Genomic DNA, 20,147 nt, shown 5'->3' on the forward strand with positions numbered 1-20,147 from the left:
GTCTGTGTGCTTGATCCAGCCACGCTGCAGCACTACAGCTGATTTTGGGATCTGCAGGAGCAGTAATGCAGTGTGCCTGCACACAGGGTGAGGTGTCTCTATTTAAAGCTGACCTACAAAGAAAGGTAGGTCTGCAAAGCAATAGTTACAACAGTATTGTGTTCCTGTAACACAGATATTCCTCCTGGAATATACTAGCAAAGGCAGCGGAGCTGCAGTGGAGGCACAAAGGGTATAAGTCAGCCCCAAGGGCACAGGGTTTGTTTGAGACCTGCTTTGTCACAAAGCTGGGAGGGCACATGGAGCCTTGACACCCATGTTGGGAGTGGCAGAGTGCTACAGGCTATTCCATCCTGATTGATATGCATGGTAATGCAAGGGAGCATTTCATGTCTGGGATCAAATGGAGCATCAAGGTAGCTATGGCTGGGCATGAATTTCTCGGAAACCATCAGAAATGGACACTTTCAGGACCACTATCTCCATTTATCTCCATAAATTGAAATGAGGTGCCCTTTTCCCTCAGATCTCAGTGCTGTGCATTGCTGGTACTCACTGTGTTCATACTACACTGTTAGACACTCAGCCCCAGTTCAGATTTGTTAGCTATGTACTAATGGGCTTTTCCCCAGGAAGCAAGTGTGGTCCTATCATCCTCGTGTCTCACGGCTTTTTTATATCCAATTAGCAGAATAGACACAGATAATGAGTTTTAACAACATCTCTGCTTTTCATAAAAATTGCACTGCTGTGTAAGCACAAGAATTTCCTGTTGAACTGTCTCTTTGCAAACAAGTTAATCTAAAAAAAGATACATGGCATGCTATGAACCTTAGGAGTGAACCACCAGCTCATTTTTCAAAATGACAGATACGATGAAAATTGGACAAAAGCTTGGAAAAAAACGTAGGGGTCAGGGTGAGGGGAGCAAATGGGGGTGGAAAGAAAGGCATTCCAGAGCCCTCTGGAGCCTTGGACTCCTCCAGGACCCATTAAAAGCTTATGTTACTTGCACCGTTTATAAACAAGCGCTTTCTTTTGCCATAACTTTCCTCGTGTGAGGAGCTTATTAAGTGTTGACTGCTGTCTTCTACTGCAGCAAGGCACCAAAAATGACAGCAAGTTACAAATCAAATTCCTTTGATTTAGGACCTTTCCCAAGTTCTGGGAGGGTTGTTGTGATTCCTCAGTGACCTCAGCAACCCCCCTAATCGATAGCACGTCGGAATGCTGACAGATGGCAGAGGGAAGTTTCAGTGCCAGAGGGATTACATCAGTGCTGGCAGGGAACAGATGGCAGAAAGGTGGACTGCAACCTGTGCTTATTCTTTGCATTCCTTTGCTTCGATTATTGCCCCTGCTGTCAGCAAGGTAGGAAGCTTCAGGAGGGAAAAACATGGCCATTCTCTGAAAGAAAAAATTTCACTCCCTTCACTTACTGGTTCTGTCATGGAGACTTTCAGTTACATTGATTTTGGCATTACAAAACACAGAGAAGTCAGTAACACATTACACACATATTTACTATAAAATATTTGCTAGAAATGTTTTGCTTTTTATTTTTTTTTTAGTATCTTCCTGTGTGTGGCCACATTAGAACCAAGCAAGTAACAAATCAATCCCTGAAGAGTAATGATACATTTGCAATGAGACACTGAACTTTTCATCTCTATGCCAGAGATCAATGTCCACTGCACATGTAGCATAGGATAGCAGTTTTCACCCCACCACTAGATAAGTGGAAAGCATTTGGGGCCTCATTCCAGCTCCAGTGCTGTCCCCTAACACACTGCCAGTGCAGGCTGCCAAGTCTGTGTCATTGGGGCTGAGCTGCACTGGTTCTGCACAGAAATCTCTGGAGCTTCATGCTTTGTCCTGGGAAGAGAGTGAATGCCAGGGATTTAGCCTCCCCAGGTGTCAAGATGGATGCAAGGAATAAAACAATTGAATACTTTAACTGACAAAGCATTATTTCTGCATCTGATGCCTGCACACTTCAGGATGCAGAAGGAAGAATGACCGGGATATTGCCAAACAGAAAAAAGAAAACCAGAAGCAAGTTGATCTAGAGCAAAGACAAAGCTGATGTAACTATGCAATATGGAAAGATATTTATTTGAAACAGCTGTAAATAAAGCAGATAGGCTAGAATTTGCATTTTCTTTTGAACTGCAAGTCAGCTTCTCTTCTGTGAATCACAGAGAGCTCCAGTGGCTGTGAGATTCAAAAAAGATTCAAGGAAAATGCAACAGCATGATAGGAAATATGGCTCCTTGAAGAAGATGAAATTATAAAGAAACTATAGAGGAAGATGAAGGGAGCAAGAGTAGTCAGAGGAGCAGATACTGATTGCTTGTGCAGGACAATTGAATTCCCTGGCAAAGGGAGGCAATATCTGTGTCAGGCAGCTGCAGCACTGCACCCCTGAGCTGCTCATTGATCAATCCTGTTCCAATCAAAACCTGATGGACGGCCACTTTTATTGATCTGAGTAGGAAGACTCTGGAAACGGAGTGGAGATGCAGAGGATTTTTAAACCAGACTGACAAATCCTGAACATACAAGTAAACACTGTAACTTTCAGCCAGCCAGCCAACATCCAGAAACAAGACATTCTAAGGAAGAAAATACCATCAGCAGCAGAATCCACCCCTGAAAGCAGGTCCAGTGCAAGGACTGGATTCCAAGGAGCTCTGCAAGCCACACAGGGCTGCCAGAAAAAGGGAACAAGTGCTGCCCTGCAAAGCAGTCAGCGTGAGCTGCGTCCTGCCACACACCTCACAGCATCAGGTAGGGGACTGGTCCTAATCCCATTTACCCAGCTCCTTCCTAAAATCAGTGCTGGGGGAGGTTCTCGCATGGATTTTCTTGTGAATAGTCATGCTAGTGGCTTGCAAAGAGCACCAAAGCTCCCTCTCCTCAATTAACTGACTCTCCCTTGCTCAGGAAGAGCAGATGTTGTTAAGCAGCAAAAGATAAACCTCAAGAAAGCAGAGCTACTAATCAGTCACTTTTACATTTAAGATCACTTGGAGTTGCCACTGTCTTATACTGTTTTCCTAATTAATTGCACTGGAATGCACTTAAGTAAGCCCCAGATCAAAGAATCATATGCAGAGATTGAAATAAATCCTGTCTGTGTTGCTAATGCCTCGGAAATGGATGACTTGCTAAGCATTCAAAATCCCGGGTTCCATGGCTCAAAACTACAGATAGTGTGAGATGCTTTCAAAGGAACAGATTTAAGGATGAAAAGAGAAAAGCACCCTTCATTTGCTCGTAAAAGACAATTAAACAAAGGCAATTGTTCAACTAATTTAGTGTGAAGTTTGTGTATCTTAAGTTCCTTATTCTTCACTTTCCTATCACCAGAAATTACAGTTCAGGAGTGTCAATTTTCATTACAGCAAAATTTTATCATCATTACAGATTTTTTAAGATGTGCTTTAATCAAGGGTTGAAATCTTTTCAAAGTCATGATAAATAAAAATGACTGGGGCTGAATGTGTTACCAGTTGGTGCAATAAATCACTGTCTCTTCCTGCATGAGTCTCTTTCTCATGATCTAGAATATCATCAAAATGCTTTGACTGATTTACAGTTTAGTAACCCAGCCATCATCATCCATAATTCTACAATAAACCACACCACTTAATGTAGCTGTTACAGATGTTCAGAAGTTCATTCCCTGCCTTTCAGGAGGAGATATTGACACAGCAGCTGCAGACACCAAGATTAGCTGGGGAAGAAAAATTTGTCTTGGGCACAAAAAACCATCCCATTTTCCTCTAACAATACCCTGTCTTTAAAGCTGAAAGACATGCTGCCAACCTTGATACATCCAGTTTCAATTATTAAACACCAAATATCTATATGCACACACCCACCCCCCTGCCAGCTGGCAGGAGTAACAAGCTGCCTGGCTTCTGTCTGAAACACATCATTTCCTGGGAAATCAAGACATTACTGAAAGCTCTATGCAACAAATACATCAAAGGGTGTGCAGTGAAATCTCAGGCCTTGCCAGCATCAAGAAGCCCAAATTCTGCATGTGGCACTGCCTCCAGTCAGCCCCAAGGAAACAATTGCTGGGATTTGGCTCTTAAAATCACCACCAGAGCCAGGCTGGGCAGGGGGGGGGGGCTCAGCCCCATGAAGACAGAGGGCTGCTCATTATGTTCTCTGTAACCAACATCAGCCCTGCCCTACAGCACCACGGGAGACTGCATGGGCATCATTACTCATTTTTCACAAATTATTGATCTGAAAACAGTAGGTTTGATTCTGGGTTTGAACTCCTTTTGCTTGAGCCTGGAAACAATGCAGCGTTAGCTGGCTTGCAATTAACACTTTGGTTAAAACTGCTTGCTAAAGAAAAGGAGAATATGCAACATGCAAAGCACAAAGTGTGGGTATTTTATCCCAAACAGCTCGAGTGCTTCCTGCCAGCCTCAGCAGCCACTGCTCATTTGGAGCAGGCACACAGACATACCCAACAGGAATTGTCAGAGTGATGGTCTAGCTCACAGAAACAATTTCTCTCCTAAGTGAATCGCCATGCTGAGGAAGCTAACAAAGACTGCAAAATTCATTAACTGAGCAGTGCTGGAAAGGGCTGCTCCAAATCCATCACTGATCTGTCCTGGCCAGCCAGCATCCTGTCTCTGACAGTGACCGGTCCCTGGCGCTGCCGAGAGAGGTGCAAGAACAGCAAAGCTATTTCTAATCACAGGAACCCTCTTTGTTTCCCCTCAGTTGCACGCACAGGAAGCACAAATCAGCCTCGTGGTTTGGGACTTCACATGCACATTTGAGGCTACAAAACGTCAGCAGCCTCAGGATTTCTCTGCTGGGTGATCCCTCAGACCTGTGCATTGTGAGGCTGAGAAAGTTATGAAATATCAAGTGGGTATTTCACAGACAGCAGCCCTGCATTGTGAAGAAGGGATATTTTGCCCTGACAAACCTTGGGTTCTTCTAAGGGTGCTTAATGGGATTCCTTGCCCTGTGGTTAGCAGCAACACTTGTGAATACCAGAAAAGCAGCAATGTGTTGAATGTGATTTTAAGAATCTGATTTTTGATTAACAGATCATTGAAAGACTTTTTTTTATTTAAACACAGGCCAAAATTATTCCCTCATCTCCCATGTGAAGGACTCCAGAGGTGTTCCAGCTGGCCAAAAGGCTGCCAAATTCCTCTGCAGCTCTACTGCAGGTAAGCCTAATTATGTGCTTAAAAGCATATGCTGCATCTCCCGAAGTGCTTCTTTCTACTTGGGAAAGCCTTCTGCCCAAAGAAACCCAGAGGAAGTGCCCAGTGGGACTGTGCTGCTCCTGCTGCAGCCCGGGAATGCCCGGACACCGCAGCGCAGGGGGACCCCGGCTGTGCCCCGTTCCCACTAGATGGCACCTGCCTGCCACGGACTGGCTCCGGCAGGGAGGGACAGCCAGCTCCTCTCGCCAGCACTTCCCTTCTGCTGGGATTTGCCGTGTCTTACACTCTAAGTCCCGGGAACTGGTAACTGGGGCTGTTTCCATCTCCACTGGCGGCAGCGATGCCCGTGTGCCACGCTGGAGTCCCGTGAAGTCACCGGCCGGGTACCGCCCGCACCTCTGCTGGCATGAGCCGGCACAGAGCATCCTCCTACGGCAACCCTCTGCTCGCCCAGCCTTCCTCCCGAGGCTCCGGCAGCCCCTGCCCCGGGCGTTTACACCTCCAGTGTCACAGCCATTCCCTGCTGGCCCCGAGTGCCCTCTGCCTGCGGGGGATGCGGCACCAGAACACGCAGCCCCGGGGGCTGCCTCGGGAGGTTCTAATTGTGCACCGACTGAGCCTTTTGCTGAAGTCTCTGCTTCAGGCCTGACTGAGAAACACCACCTTTAACAGATGTACGCAGGTGTTTTCTCCCTCGTAAGCTCAGGTAGCATGGAAGAGTTTTGCTGGCATAGCTGTAGTGTGAGAAGTGAATAATAAGAGAGCATTGCCGGCCAAACAGCAATGCCAGCAAAAAGTTGTGGGTAGCAATATCCATGTGGTGGTGGGTATGGCTTATTCTGTCTGGGGAAATGGGTTAAATTATGGAGCAGAGGATCCTTGCCAGTGTGAGTTCCTTCCCAAAAAGGGTTTATCAGCACAGCTCCACTGAAATAACCACAGTTTGAGTGCAGGCATGTGCTCTGTCTCCCTGTGAAAACAATTATCACGGAGAAAAACTTTCTTGTGTTTGGTAAATTCTGAGGCAGGTGTGTGGCAATCCACATCCCTGGAGCATGCTGTGCTAAGTCTTTGCCCACTGGGATCTGCTGGACTGGGGCCATTAGCTCTTTCAGATACTCTGGCAAACTGCTGAGCTTGGAGAGGCTTTCAGGTACCACCAACCTGGGGTGAATAAGAGCTGGTGATCTTGTTATATGAGGCTCCATATCCCACAGCTTTGAGTCATTCAATCCCCTGCCTGTCTCTTCACATAATAATTTATCTTTTCTTTGAATATTTTGCCAATGGGAGCTGGAAGGTAGCAGGGCCATTGCAATCCGTTTCTTTCAGTACTCTGGGGGATCTCAGCTCCGTGTATTGCATTTTTTTTTTCATCCTAAAGAGAGGATGTGTGCAAAAGCAAGAGATCTGGAAAGCTTTCAGCATCACAGAACTGCCAGCACTGCTTCCTTTGTCTGCTCCATTTAACCTGGTGATGTTTTTTATTACCAGTTAGCTCAAACACTAGAAACACTCTCAAGTCACCAGTGGGACACGAATATTGGGCTTCAAACTTCCCTTGTTAATCTTTCTGAAAGCTGGGCTGATGCTTGTGCATCCTGTTATTCCAGTCAGCCTGGAGACAAGTGCCAGAGCTGGCACGAAAGGTATGTATGCATCAGCGGTGAATTCCAAAGGTAAATTCCTCCCACTCCATGCTCAGGCTTGGTGTACCTGTTACTACCTGTGTGTGCTCCTTATGCCAGACACAAAAAAGGCAGAAGCAGTTGTGGAGAGGGACAGAAGGGGTCTGCTAATGCAGAAAATTGATACTGAAATAATTAATACAGTAAAGATTCACTCTGGGAAGACAAGGAGTTCCTTCTGCAGAATTCCACAAAGGGAGGAACAGCAGTGACAGATTTGAAAATGATTAAAAAAAAAAAAAAAAAAAAAAGGAAAAAGAAATCCAATCACATCCTCTAGATTTAAAAATTATAAGGACTACCAGATGCAATTACATTCATGACTAAAAGATCTAGCAGAAGCATATTTAAATTCATTAACTTAGTCCACACTTTCCTACCTCAGGAGACCAGCTGCTCCTGGAATACAGGGCACCAAAATACAAACTACATCTTGTTTGTATTTGACCAAAACCTTTTCCAAGTTCCAATGATCTGGCTGTTAACATCTCTTAGGTGATAATTAGGCTCTTGGGGCAGCAAACATTGTTTGGGAAAGAAAATGCACAGAGGAAACATAAGTAATGGAGCTTGCTGCCTGTTGAGGCATCAGTTATTCCACTGTACAAAAAAAGGCACCAGGGGCAAAATGAGGCCATTTTCAAACAGAGCCTCATTTTGCCTGTGTATAGCAGCGATCAGCAGATGCTTTACCTCTGTGTAAACTGTTTAGGTTTTGCTCATTTCTTGCGACATGTGTTTTAACCAAGAGATTCCAGCCCTTGCACACTGTGGCTCACAAGCACGGCTCTCCTCTGGAAAGCAGATGCTGCATGGTTTTTCCATCACTGCTTGACAGACCTTTGGTAGCAGGTACCAGCTGGGGCTGAGATGGTACTTCTCCCAATTCCTGTCCTCTTTGCTCAGGGCATGCTCCAGGGCCTCTGGATGAGGCTCAGGGCGCTTTCAGAGGTACTGTGAAGAGCCAGAACCTCCTTGTGGGATGATGCCTGTTATCAAACCATGCACAGTGATATTCTCCATCTGTCCCAGGAGGACACTAAATTAACAGCAGAGGTACTGACTGACTTCCCTTCTGTTACTGCCAAGGGACCCATTTCCCTCTGATGGGACAGGAGGAGGCTTAATTAAAGACAACTGGGAATTTCTCTTTATGGCTGCATCCGACAGGTAGCTGTCCTCCTCGAGTCTCCCTCCAGGTGCTATGCCTGGTTTTGGTCTCCTCCATCCTGCAAAGCTCACCTCCTCTGGATAATGACCCTTCCTTCTCAAGAGATCTTTAAATATTTCTGCCAGTTGGAGCCTCTGCTGTCCTTGCTGCACAGTCCTCTGTAATCAAGCACAAGAACATCAAAGGACAGAACTGCTCTTTCAGACAGACAGCTATGCCTGAGTCTCAGCTGTCAGTTCAGACATTTTCAGGACCCACTTCAGGATTTTCCTCTTGGCAGTTAGTTCTGATCCACAGCAGAGACCTCTGCACTATAGAAGGGTCTGCTCCCCTTCCTCTCAGAAGTAGGGAGTGCCCCTGGGAAGTTGCAGCATTGCTGAAGAGCTGGAATTCAGCTTGAAACCAACAGATTTAGACTCCAGCCTTTGATGTCATGTGAAAGTCAGTTCCTCACTGTCTGCAAACGTACCTGAAGTGCCCAGCACCTTCCCACCTGGCCAAGGCAGCCCTGGCCATGTGCCCAGGAGCAGGAACACTTTCCTGCTGTCTGTGTCTCTTCATGCCAGTGAAGGCAGTGGAGATGTGGCTGCACCAGCACTGCAATGTCCCACTCAACTTTAGTCCTCCTTTGCCACTGAAGGACTGGAAAAGTCTATTTTATTTTGCTTCAAAAGCCAATAGAAGGCAGCTGACCTGCCTTGAAAAAAAGTTTGGAACCCAAGGATGAGTCAGGTTTCAAAATCAGAGCTTCAGAATGGTCCCTTTTTGAGCACTAGCCTGGGAATACCTCACAGGTGAGAGCATGGAGGGGAGAGCTCCTGAGGGGCTGGAGCAAGACTCTCCTCCAAGACTCATCCCATCCCTCTGGTGAGCAAGCACATAGGGAAGGATTGATCAAAGAAAGTGTAACTAACCAAAAGCAAGAAAATAGTGGGGGAAACAACAGAGAAAAGCGTGGCAAATTGCAGACACTCAAACTCAACTTTAAATTCTAAAACTGTTTCTAGTCATTCAACTCCAGATGTGTGATTCTGGATGTGTTTCTATCTCCTAAGTCTCATGTCTTTGTTCTGACTCAGAGGAACTCCATTTTTTCTTGTTATTTATGGGAATGTGCATCATACATATTACATTGTGTTTCAAATGCAAAGGAAGATTCCCCTTATTGCTGTATTTTTGGGACAAGTCTTCACACTGTTCCAAAAGTCCAAAAAGTACATGCTCAAGTCCATTACAATGTGAGATCACTTTCCTGAATGGCAACCTGGAATTCAACCAGGGATTGAAATTAATTACAACAAAACGTCAACACATTTCATGCAATACCTGTGCTGTGCATGTGACCTTGAAAACAATGATATTTTATTTTGTGAGGAGTTTACATGAAATCATGACTGTTTTCTCCTCTTTCTAGAGCATTTGGTCTCAGAGAAAATGGAGATTATTTCCATAGAAGAGCAAAGTGCCCCTTATCACCATGAACACACAGAACTTTACAGATGAGGCTTCTGATGGCACTGACAGAAACTGGGTGCCAAAGTCCCATACCCAGCACTGTGTCCTGCCCTCATCATCAAGGAGCCTCTAAAGGCTGCTGTGAGCCTTGAGACAGGGAACTGAAGATGATGGATGGCAGATTTATGAATCACATTCCAATTTTTCTAACCCAAAGACTCTTCAATAGCTTTTGCTACCCTTTCCCCTCACAAGAATGTTACCAGTTATCCTTGACAACTGATAGCTCTATATAAGCTTTCATCTATCCCCAGTGAATACATGGAATTTCTTTAACCACAAACTCTCATCTGTCTAAGCCTTTAAGAGTAGCGAAATACTCTGGGAGAAAAAACTCAGAATGATCCAGACGACAGAGTAGGGAAGACAAGGAAGGAAGACAAGAAAAGAGGAGCTTGAGATGAATTGTGATTACATTTGTTAAGTTTAAATTTGATTACATTTGTTAGATTAAATTTGTAAAATTACTTAAGACATATCAGCCTCGAGTACACCATCAGGTCAATCTGGTGGTAAAACAAAGGGCTTCCCTTTTGAAGAGGGGAAATGAAATATATTAGACATTTTCTCTTTTAACACTAGTTTGTGCAGGAGGGGATAAGCTAGGCTGCAAATGACATGACTGGTTCTTTTTGGGGTGAATATTTGGGTGAGGTTAGCTACACACATCATCATCCAAAAGTTTTATTTTTAAAAATGTATTTACTGTAATCTGACCTTTTTCTTTCTGTGGATAAGGTTTTCACAGGTCTTACTTAAAAGCTGCACCGATTCCAGTGTGAGAAAGTGTGACGATGAATTTTTCAAATGATCACCATTAACAGAGGTGAATTACAAACACACCCAGCCTTGCTGCAGGCTGAAAGCTGAACACCTCAGAGGTCGATTGTCACTTTTAATTGACTGAACAAGCCCATAACTCTGACAGAGAACTCCTGTCATTACCAGTGTTTTTCTGGGCACCAGTGCTGACCTCTCTGTTCCTTCCTGTGCTTGGCCTCCCGCACTCAGCTCAAGCTTTTCCAGCCACCATTGGTTTGCTGGAATCTTTTTCCCTGACTTAAGTCACAGCTAGTCTGTTCATTCTTCTGCCAAGTTTTCATTCCATTAGGGCACAATGCAAAGCTCACTGAACTCAGAGGAAAGATCTGCACTGGCTCTTAGGGATTTTGGATCACACTTCACCTGCCTGTCTGCCAAAGGCTTTCCTTGAAGACAAAGCAAATGCTGTGTATGAGTTCTCTTAGGAAAGAGTGACAACTGCTAGGGGAGGACACATGAGGAAACGTGGGGGGAGAAGCCTGTGAGGATTTGCAGCCTGCTGGTGACCCTTGCTGGGGAGCAGCAGTGACAAGAGCAGAGTAAAAGAGAAAACCAGTAAAATCTGTGGAAGAGGGGCAGACAAAAATGATTTCACCATTACACATTATAACAATTGATCCTACAATTGTAACACCTGATCCTGCCTTTTATGCCCAAACCCTTATTTAGAAGAATAATCTGTAGGTAAAGAGGAACTTGGATCTCCATGTTGTTTGGATGCCTTTCTCAGAAAGGAACAGCTAGGACAAAAAAGGGCAGATATGTTTAACTGAGTGTGAGAAATGGATTTGTAAAGAATTCTTAAAACCTGACAGAAAGATCACACAGTCTTGTCTATGTGTATGTAAACACTGAGATAAGGTGTGCTGATTTAGGAAGGCCATGGAATAGAGATGGTATTGTTGAGAGAGAGACTGAGTTAGAAATAAGTTTCAATGAGTTTTAAAATACGTCTTATAAAAAGACTAGATATTTTAGAGAAATAGAATTGTGAAAGATGTATTGTAGTAGGACTATGTGGGAAAAAATATAGGTGATTGATGTTAGAAATAATAGTAGTATTGTGTGGCAAAAGCTAATAGGCTGAAAAACATTTATAAGGATTGGAATACGGAAATAGGTTGAAAATAGTTGAATAGATTGAAAACCAACAACTGAGGACGTGTGGACCCTTCCCAATCCATGCTCAAAGAAATCTTTTGAAAATCAGCTGGAGCTACTTTGCCTTCTGTATCCCCACAGTTCCCTCAGGCTATGTCTACACCAGCAGATGCAGGAACTCTAATCCAGGTGGGATAACCAGTTTGTTCAGAGATGCCCCAGCCACCCTGTGCTGTGTTTTCAATGGGCTGGAGGAGAGCTGTGGGCTGCTCCAGGCAGGTACCCTGTTAGCAGGATAAAGGGATCAGGCTATAAGGAATTGCCACACATATCTCATCCCCTGAACAGAAGCAGCATCAAACATCCTTTGGAAGGACAATTTGAGGGAAAAAAAAAATATTGTCAAGCCTTGTTTAGGGAGCCAAACACTGTTTTCTCCTCAGAATTGTGTCTTATTTGCCATTATCACAATGTCAACCTTGTGTGCCCAGTTTGTCACCTGGGACTCTTGCTGATCTCATTGCCTTTGGCACAAGCACTGGGGTCTCCCAGCTGTTCAGCAGCACCAAGAAAACCAAACTTTTCCCTTGCTAATTCACTAAGAAGCTAGAAGGTAGAGAATAAAAGCCTTAGCAGAAACTTCTCTCAGTTCAGTCCGTGCTCTCCCATGGAAGCACCAGTCTGTCAGTCCATCCTTGTGGCATTTACTGGCTGGGATTCCCACATGCACATGCATATGCAAAGTGGGTTTTACACTGTGGCTGATGGCTATAAAGGCCAAAACATTTATGAATTGCCAGAGTCATGCATTCAGAAAATTTGACTCGGGCCCCTGGAAAACCACTGGACTGGCTGAAAAATTCCAGCACATTAAGCTGACCTCATTCTGCTTAACTCCAAGTACTCTGGCAGGGCAGCCCAGGATCCTTCCAGCTCCAAGTCATTCACTCCAGTAACTACAGGAAAGCTGTGGGAGGAGTCCTCTGCCAAAGCTCCTTCCCTCCAATAGCCATGCCTCTGTTCCTCAGCGAGCAGTCTCCATTTCTGTTAGTTGTGGCCCAGTTCTGCTCTATTTTAGGACTTCCAGAAGCTGTTAAAAACTAATATCCTCTCACTGCCTCCTTCTAGAAACTCATTTATCACTCTGCCTCCTGCACAGTTACAGTTCTCTCTCTCTTAGCTGGCAATTTCTCTCCTATAGTATGAATTCTGGATGACCCTAAGGGTTGTAAGCACATGGGTGCAGTGGACCAGACTACACAGTGGCAGGGAAAGACTTAAGCAACGGGGAGTGCTAGGCAGGGGGGAATTGTGCTAATTAGAAGGGAAAAGGACGGTAAATATCTACAAACAAAAATGCAGAGACCCTCAAGCAGAAGCCCTCCCACCCCCAGCAGTAGCAGAGCTCCCTGTGGTCTCTGCCCCTTTGAAAGAGAGCTATGAAATGCACCAATTTAGTGATAAATTCACACAGAGTGCGTTCCCTGTCATGGCTGCTGACTTGCAGATGTGTCTCATGACAGGTATTTGTAAAGATAAGCAAATGCTAACTACAAGTATGATGTGGAACTAAGAGCAGGCACCTGGCAAGGGAGTTAGTACAGGACAAAGGAAGCTTTACAAAACCATGAAACTAATGAGACTAGGTTATTTCTACATGCCAACTAAAGTGACTGAGCTCCTCCATAAACAGCTCAACCAAAAAATACCTATTTACCTGTGTGCATGAACACCAGGAGGAACTCGGAGAGCCTCTTCCAGGGCAACTGCTTTGTCAGGTTGGATTCCAGGGAAGAAAACTGACCTCCCTCCAAATCTAACGTGGGCTTTTTCTCATCACCAGCACGAGTCTTCATTCACTGATAACCCAGTGGCTTAAAATGCCACAGAAACAATTGCTCAGGGGACTGTAATTTGGTATAAAACATTTGTATGCCTGAAACTCAGTCATCACCAACCTGCTCTGCCCCCAGGCACTGTGGCACATCCTAGAGTGCAGGCAAGGAACATGTGGTACAGCTCCAGAAAGGGCAGAGGAGCTCCTGAATGCCTCTGAACACAAATCTGCCTTATGGCAGCAGTAACTGGCAGTGGTACAAAGGTTGGCTTAGGTTTCCAGGGCTCCTGTGGGACAATAAAGCACCAGGGGATCAGTGGCAGCGTGCAGAGAAACCAACTCCAGCTCCCTGAAAGTGCCACAACACGACTCCAGGACAGAACAGGGCTCCCCTCTGCTGGGATGGGAATTCAGGGATCACTTGCACTGCTGTAAAATCCCTGCCCCAGCACCACTGAGAGTCACAGGGAGCAGCACCAGCCTGGTGTCTGCACCTGGAAGGGCAGTGGAGGGTGAAATACAGCCCACCACGGCCTGATGGAGAGCTCACTGATCACACCACAGACAGCTCTGAGCTCCATTCACTGCTTGCTTTCAGACAATCAATATTCCTTCTGCTTTTTGGTCACATTCTCACACACAAAAAGCAAACAATGCCAAATTTTCCCTGCTTCTCATCTCATTACTGAAATTTTTCTTGCAGCTCACTAATTTTGATCTCTCTCAGGTATGAGCACTCCCAGAAGCAAGTTTCCAGCAGCAAATTAGACAAGCTAAATTACTGAAAGTTTACCAAAGCAAAAGGAAATAAAGACCTCAAACACCTTCTAGACTTTTCTCTCCCTCAAATCAGTAGCTTGTTTATCCAAATAATAATAAAGCAGGCAGAAGGATGTAATTATGTCAAGCACAATTCTTTCCTGTACTAAAATCAAAACCAGAAATCCTGACCTTGAAAGAACATACACACAAAAACACAAGAAAACTTTTATATGTATGATTTTCTAATTTAGGAATGTCCATGTGCTATGTGAGCTGCTCAGCAAATTGAGCCAGGAAATACATTAACTGAGAGCTAATTTAGGGCAGACCTATTTTACCTCATGTTTGTTCCTCAAGGTTATTTCTCTGAAGCAAGGCAGAACATTTGAGAGAGGAGGACGAGTGCAACAAGGAGAAGAGAGAAGGGAGGAGATTTGCACTGTGGGTTTTTGGCTAAAATGGAAACGAAGCTATTTCTGGTGGACTCTCCCACACACATGGTTAATGGATAAATTGTGTAAGAAAAATGTCTCCATTCCAAGGCAGACCCAATTATGTTCTGCATTAACTGAAACATATGGGAACATTTCAGTATAAACAAAACCTGCACTGTATGAGCTTTTTTTCTATGAGCTTTCCAGTTCATTTAACCCTTGATATGGTGCACATTAAGAACAGCCTTGGATTGCTGGTGTAACGCTCTAGTAAGTATTTTTTGGCTCAGATAATGCAGCAGTATCTCTCAGCCTTTACACTGATAAACTGAGGGCCTGCTTGGGGGTTTCAATCCCCTTCTTTGTGCCAGTTTTGCAGCTGAAGGAGGTGGGTGTTATAGTGAGAGCACCAGGTTGAACAAAAGGCAATTTTTTGAATAGAAAGATGGCAACACCATAAAACCATCTACGAGAAGAATGTTACTCACACCAGCTTGGTCGCCCAAATTACTTGTCTGCTTCTGGAAATGCTGCCGCTGTGTAATTCCTAGATTCTCCTTCCTTTTCAGGACTCTGCCCATTCCCCTTCCTGCTGGGATTCCAGAAGCACTTTCTGGTTGCAAGAGTGAACAGCAGGAATTGTGGTGAATCAAGAGGACTCAAACCTGTGCTGAAGTTCGTGCCCCTCTGGGGTTCCACAACACTGAGTCATTTATTTGCCTTTTCATCTCTTTGCCTTCCTTGCCAAGACCTGCCCTGCTGAAATGATCACCTGCCCCATCACTTTTTTCATCAGGTAAATGAGGAGCTATCAAGATTTAGACAATTTTCCTATGTTAAATAGCCTACTTGTACTTCAATGCTAATGTTTACTCTGTCAACTAGTTTACTTTTCTCTTTGAGAGCTCACTGACATTAAATCAGTAAATGCATGTCCAATTTCTCACATCAAGCAAACACCAGCAACTGGGGTTTAGCTCCAATGAAAAGCTTTGGTTTTATATTTTCATATTATTTTATACTTTCATTTATTTTATATTTTCATACATATTTTCATACGATGCATATGGCAGGAAAGAAAACTCACCAATCAAAGCAAAAAGGTCTTTCTGCCTTGGAAAACAAGGGGAGAAAGCTCTTCAGCATCAAGTGACACACTGATTTTCATTTTCTGACCAAATCACTGTGGAAGCAGGAACCTGTCCATCTCACTGCCATTCACCAAAAGTAAAACCACAAAAGATTATTGCAATTTTGACTTCTGAATTACAGGAGCCATTGGGTTTTTGAGACTTTGCTTTTCTCTGAATTCAGCATGTATTCTTGAAATAATCTTACTTCAATTGAACAATTGCCAGCAGTGCTCAGCCTAGTACAATCCAGTGAGTTTTCTACAATCCTCAGCCCATGTTTGTCCAGCTTCATCTGTCTTTAGTCTATTAGTCTTCTGCCAGCCTGCTGTTCTCTTTCCAGACTGCCAATCAACGGCCCTTTAGACTTTGGGTTGAACCCAACAAATTGTGCTCCATCAGCTTCTTCTGGAGGCCTGGTTTCCAGTCTTTTTCTTTCACTTAATTTCCCAAGGAATCCTCCCCTATTTGTTTTCTGCCTTCTCCAGCTGTGGGTACCAGGGCTGAAGAGGGAGAGTGAATGCTACACTCAGAGCTGCAGGGGATGTAGTCACAGTTCCTGGTGGATACTTGTTGTGTACCTATAGTACTTCTCAAGAGGAGACCCATGGCACCAGACCCCACTAATATCCCTTCAGATATTGTTAGGATTGCTGACCCCCTTCAGGTGCTGTTAGGATGAGTGTCATGCTGCTGCTTGAGTATAAAAAGTGCTCATAAACTGATCCCATCTCAGCAAACAGATCGACCTTCTCAAAAAGAGTACAAATGAAGCAACCATAATGATGGAAATACTGACAGGGATATTCTGGACAAATTTCACATTCTGCTACGCAGAGAAACAAGGACTTGAAATTGCTCAGGACTGAAAATGAGATGTTGCAGCATTTGGCTTCTGGATCAGGAATTCTAATCAGATGGAGGAGGGTAATGAACAAAACCTCATTATCATCTAGCAGCCACTAATGTGTGTCAGGAACTAGATGAATACAGGACTTTGCTGACTAGCAGTGGCAGCTCCTATTTTAGCAAGAGCTATGTTTGGGAGAAGGTCTGGAAAAACGAGCCAAAATTCTGGAACCAAGTATTCCTTGGGTACAAAATTCTTGCAAGGTGGCAAGTGTGGGGCAGTGACTTTAATTTTAGGTCACTTGTTTATAAACCAGACTAGAACAAAACAGTAGAGGGAAGCAGTTAATGCTCAGCTGTCTGTGTGTAAATCATTTCCTCTCCAGTCCAGAGGGCAAACTCTCAGCGTGGAGGCCACGAGCAGCATTTCCCCAATACCCATGGAGGGGTAGATGTGCCCAGCTGGCACACTGGGTCAGCTGGGAGGCAGCAGAGGTACCTTCTGAGGAAACCTGGGGCCCAGCTCCTGCTGCTGCTCCAAGTCAGGAAGCTCAGTAGCCCAGAGGCTCTTGCAAAGATCAGCTTTGATGATTTTAATTTGGCTGGCTGGGAGGAGGGAAGGTCAGTATGCAGCTGTCCCCCAAGCTACAATCTCATAAAGATAATTGCACTCTCACTTTTAGAGAGGACTTTCCTCCATAAACACATGCTTTTTTCAAAGCTCTGTGACACAAATGAGTGTGCCCATTGTCCCTCCAAGTGTGGACTGCTCTGGCAGTGCTGTGACACAGGCCAAGCCCCCCTTTCTCTCCCCCATCACTGTTTCCCTGCCTGAGAGGTTTTTACTCTTTTTTCCTAAATGTGTTTTCCTCTTTGTCTATTTTTTCTTTTCTACATGAAATGCAAACCCAGTAAGTAATACTGAAGAAGATGACAACTGTCAGACCTAGAGTGTTCAAGTCAACGAAAATGCTGATGAAATTATTTTCCTTGTCCCTGATCTCCACTGCTGTCAGTTGTGGTGCTTTTCACACAGTTTGAGTTCACTTTCAAATGTGTCATCTTGGCTAAGGCGGGCTCTTTGGGCTCAGAATCACACCCAGGCACCTTAAATCCCTGCATGCCAGAGCAGACTGCTGTGGAGAAGCCTTGTGGGTTTACAGACAGAATTCCTCAACTCCCACAGATGCTCTTTCCACAGGGACAGGCTTGGGAGGAGGAGCAGAATTTTTCCTAGGTATCAAAAATGTTGTAAGAATCTTCTCATAACCTTTTCTCTGTACCCATTAGTTAAACTTGCCCTATTGACCTCCTCCACTCTGTCTGGAGTGTGGTGTAATCACAGACATAAAATCACACAGAGTTCTGCATGAGCAAGCACTTCCACGAGTACAACTCACTCCCTGGGTAACTGGGGATATTAAGAAGTTAAATCCTTCAAACTACTGTTGCGAGCAGCAGCACTTGACATGGTAACCCCAGAGTGGAATAATCCTGGACTCTGATTTAGTCAAGCATCCTTGTCTAATAACTGCCTCAGGCTGTCAGGCTGCAAACCTTGGAAAATAAAGCAGCATCACAAAAAAAAAAAAAAAAATCTTACTTGTGTCACTCCTGGCTAAGAACCTGCTCACCTTGAGCTGCTAGGTCAAACAGGCAGGTCTGAAGAGCTGGGGGTATGGATAGCCAGGCCAGCAACAGACAAATCAGGGTGCAGTTTGTCTGAATGAAAACAATTCCTGCTCTCTTGTTTCAGGGTGTCACACCTGCCCTGTAAGCTCTGCCCCCCTGCTCGGTCAGGGGGGCTCTGCTGAAGGTGGGAGTCTGGCTCTGCTAGGATTCACATCTACACTCACAGCCTGCTTCCAATGGAAATGTAGAGGATTCTTTTCTGGAGCATGCACAGGAAATCCCTGGATGGTGACATTTGGAATTGGGGTCGGGAAAGGCTGCTCTCTGCAGGTCTTGGAGCACACAGCCCTTTCTGGAAGCCAGCATGATCATGGAGACAAGTGCAGGATAAGCAAGAGCCTCCAGTGATGCCACACATCAAGTGGTCCCTAGAGAGCACAGCAAAACTTCAGAGCAGCAGCTTGTAAATAAACAATGAAAAATGAGGAATTTGGAGTAAATTAATAGATAAATTGAGGCCATGACAGACAAGAATTCATGACAACTGGCCCTACTTCCTATCGGTAGCGAGCAGGTTTCCCTGACTCTTCCTCTTTAAAGCACACCATCAGCAGATGAAAACAGCCCTTTGAGAGCACCCCCAGCCTGACAGCCCGGGTAGGATGTGCCTTGCTGTCAGACAGGGACTGAGTGGGAAAGCTGGGCAAGACCAGACCCAGGGACCCTCAGAGAGAGAGACTCCAGGACATCCCTTTGTGCCTTCATCCTGCTTCATCCTCATGCTGAGTCCAGGACAGCACAGAAAAATGGGAGCCTTTGCGGGTCATTTACCACGTGACAGGTGTAACATTCAGAGCTGCTCAGAGTCCTTCCTTTTGCTTTTCAGCAGTGGCTACAGATCAAGGAGACCCTTACAAATTCTTTTTTGTGCACAGTCCTAAGAGCTGCAACTATGCACAGCCACTCCTGGATGGCAGCTAGAAGTGTCAGCAACACTCCCAGGGTTAAGTCCCTTCTTACTGCCAACAATAGCCTAAAGCTCCCCAGGAAATTCTTTGTTCCACACCCTCTACAATGGAGCCCAGTGAAACCCCAGGGCATCCCACAGTGATAATCCAGCCACATGCAAATCGCCTGAGGGCCTGTGAATTAACATTTGCACTGACTGGGTAAGTAAAAAGTTTTCTCTCAGCCATTTTTTGGCACTGCAACACTCATCAGAGCCTTGAGCATACCTCCAGTAGCCACCACTGTGTAATGTTTATTATGGCCTTTTATTCTGTGCACAGGCTTTGGCAAAGATCCAGCATATGATTCCTCTACTCCAAACCATATTTTTCTGGTCTTCTATCAATTAACTTTCTTATAAACACATATCCCACCTCAAAGCCCATTTTAATGGAGAAACCCCAACATTCCTAACAAGTTTTTAGTCTCTGCTGGGCACGACCAACCATTTCCTCAACAAAACCCAGGAACCTTCATACAGTTAATTTAATTTCTTGTGACACACTTGCAGTTTCTGTCATTTTGCCTCTGGCGCTGGCATCCAGCCACAGTGGTGAGTCACTGAAAATTCCATTTCAAGGGTTAAATTTACATGTTTTACATAATGAGTACACACATTTTCCAGTTCCTACTAATGAAATTCATTGAGTCTTCTGTGACTCCACTGTCACTATGTAAATGAAGGCAACCTGACATTGTTGAGAGAGGCACAAGGCTGCTGGGTCCAACCCTCTGTCAGTCAGGCTCTGGAACACAGCCAGGCCTTTGCAGGGTTGTGCAGATGATCCCCACACAACAGCACGCACTTCTGGACCTTTGGGAAGTGGGGGAATTATAAAGTTTGGAAAAATAATAGTCTTTTCCAGATCTGTCATAGACCAGGACTGTCTCTGCACAAGCTGGGACTTCACCATTTGCCACTTGCTGGTTGCATATAAAAGTGCTCATTAAAATAAAATTTCTTACTGCACTTTCTGTTGCT

The 20,147-nt window shown here is 44.8% G+C and overlaps 1 protein-coding gene and 1 long non-coding RNA gene across 3 annotated transcripts in view; one reads left to right on the top strand and one right to left on the bottom strand.

The window, feature by feature from the left end:
• Positions 1–20,147, bottom strand: part of HS6ST1 (heparan sulfate 6-O-sulfotransferase 1) — a 187,978-nt gene that overhangs the window by 13,077 nt on the left and 154,754 nt on the right. The gene's annotated exons all lie outside the window — the stretch shown is intronic.
• LOC128792811 (uncharacterized) lies at positions 2,395–18,540 on the top strand. The gene is made up of 4 exons (XR_008432566.1): positions 2,395–2,790; positions 5,124–5,216; positions 15,116–15,342; positions 18,282–18,540. It is a non-coding gene; the product is annotated as an uncharacterized LOC128792811 (long non-coding RNA).

This window comes from Vidua chalybeata, chromosome 10, assembly GCF_026979565.1.
Source record: "Vidua chalybeata isolate OUT-0048 chromosome 10, bVidCha1 merged haplotype, whole genome shotgun sequence".
Classification (NCBI taxonomy): domain Eukaryota; kingdom Metazoa; phylum Chordata; class Aves; order Passeriformes; family Viduidae; genus Vidua; species Vidua chalybeata.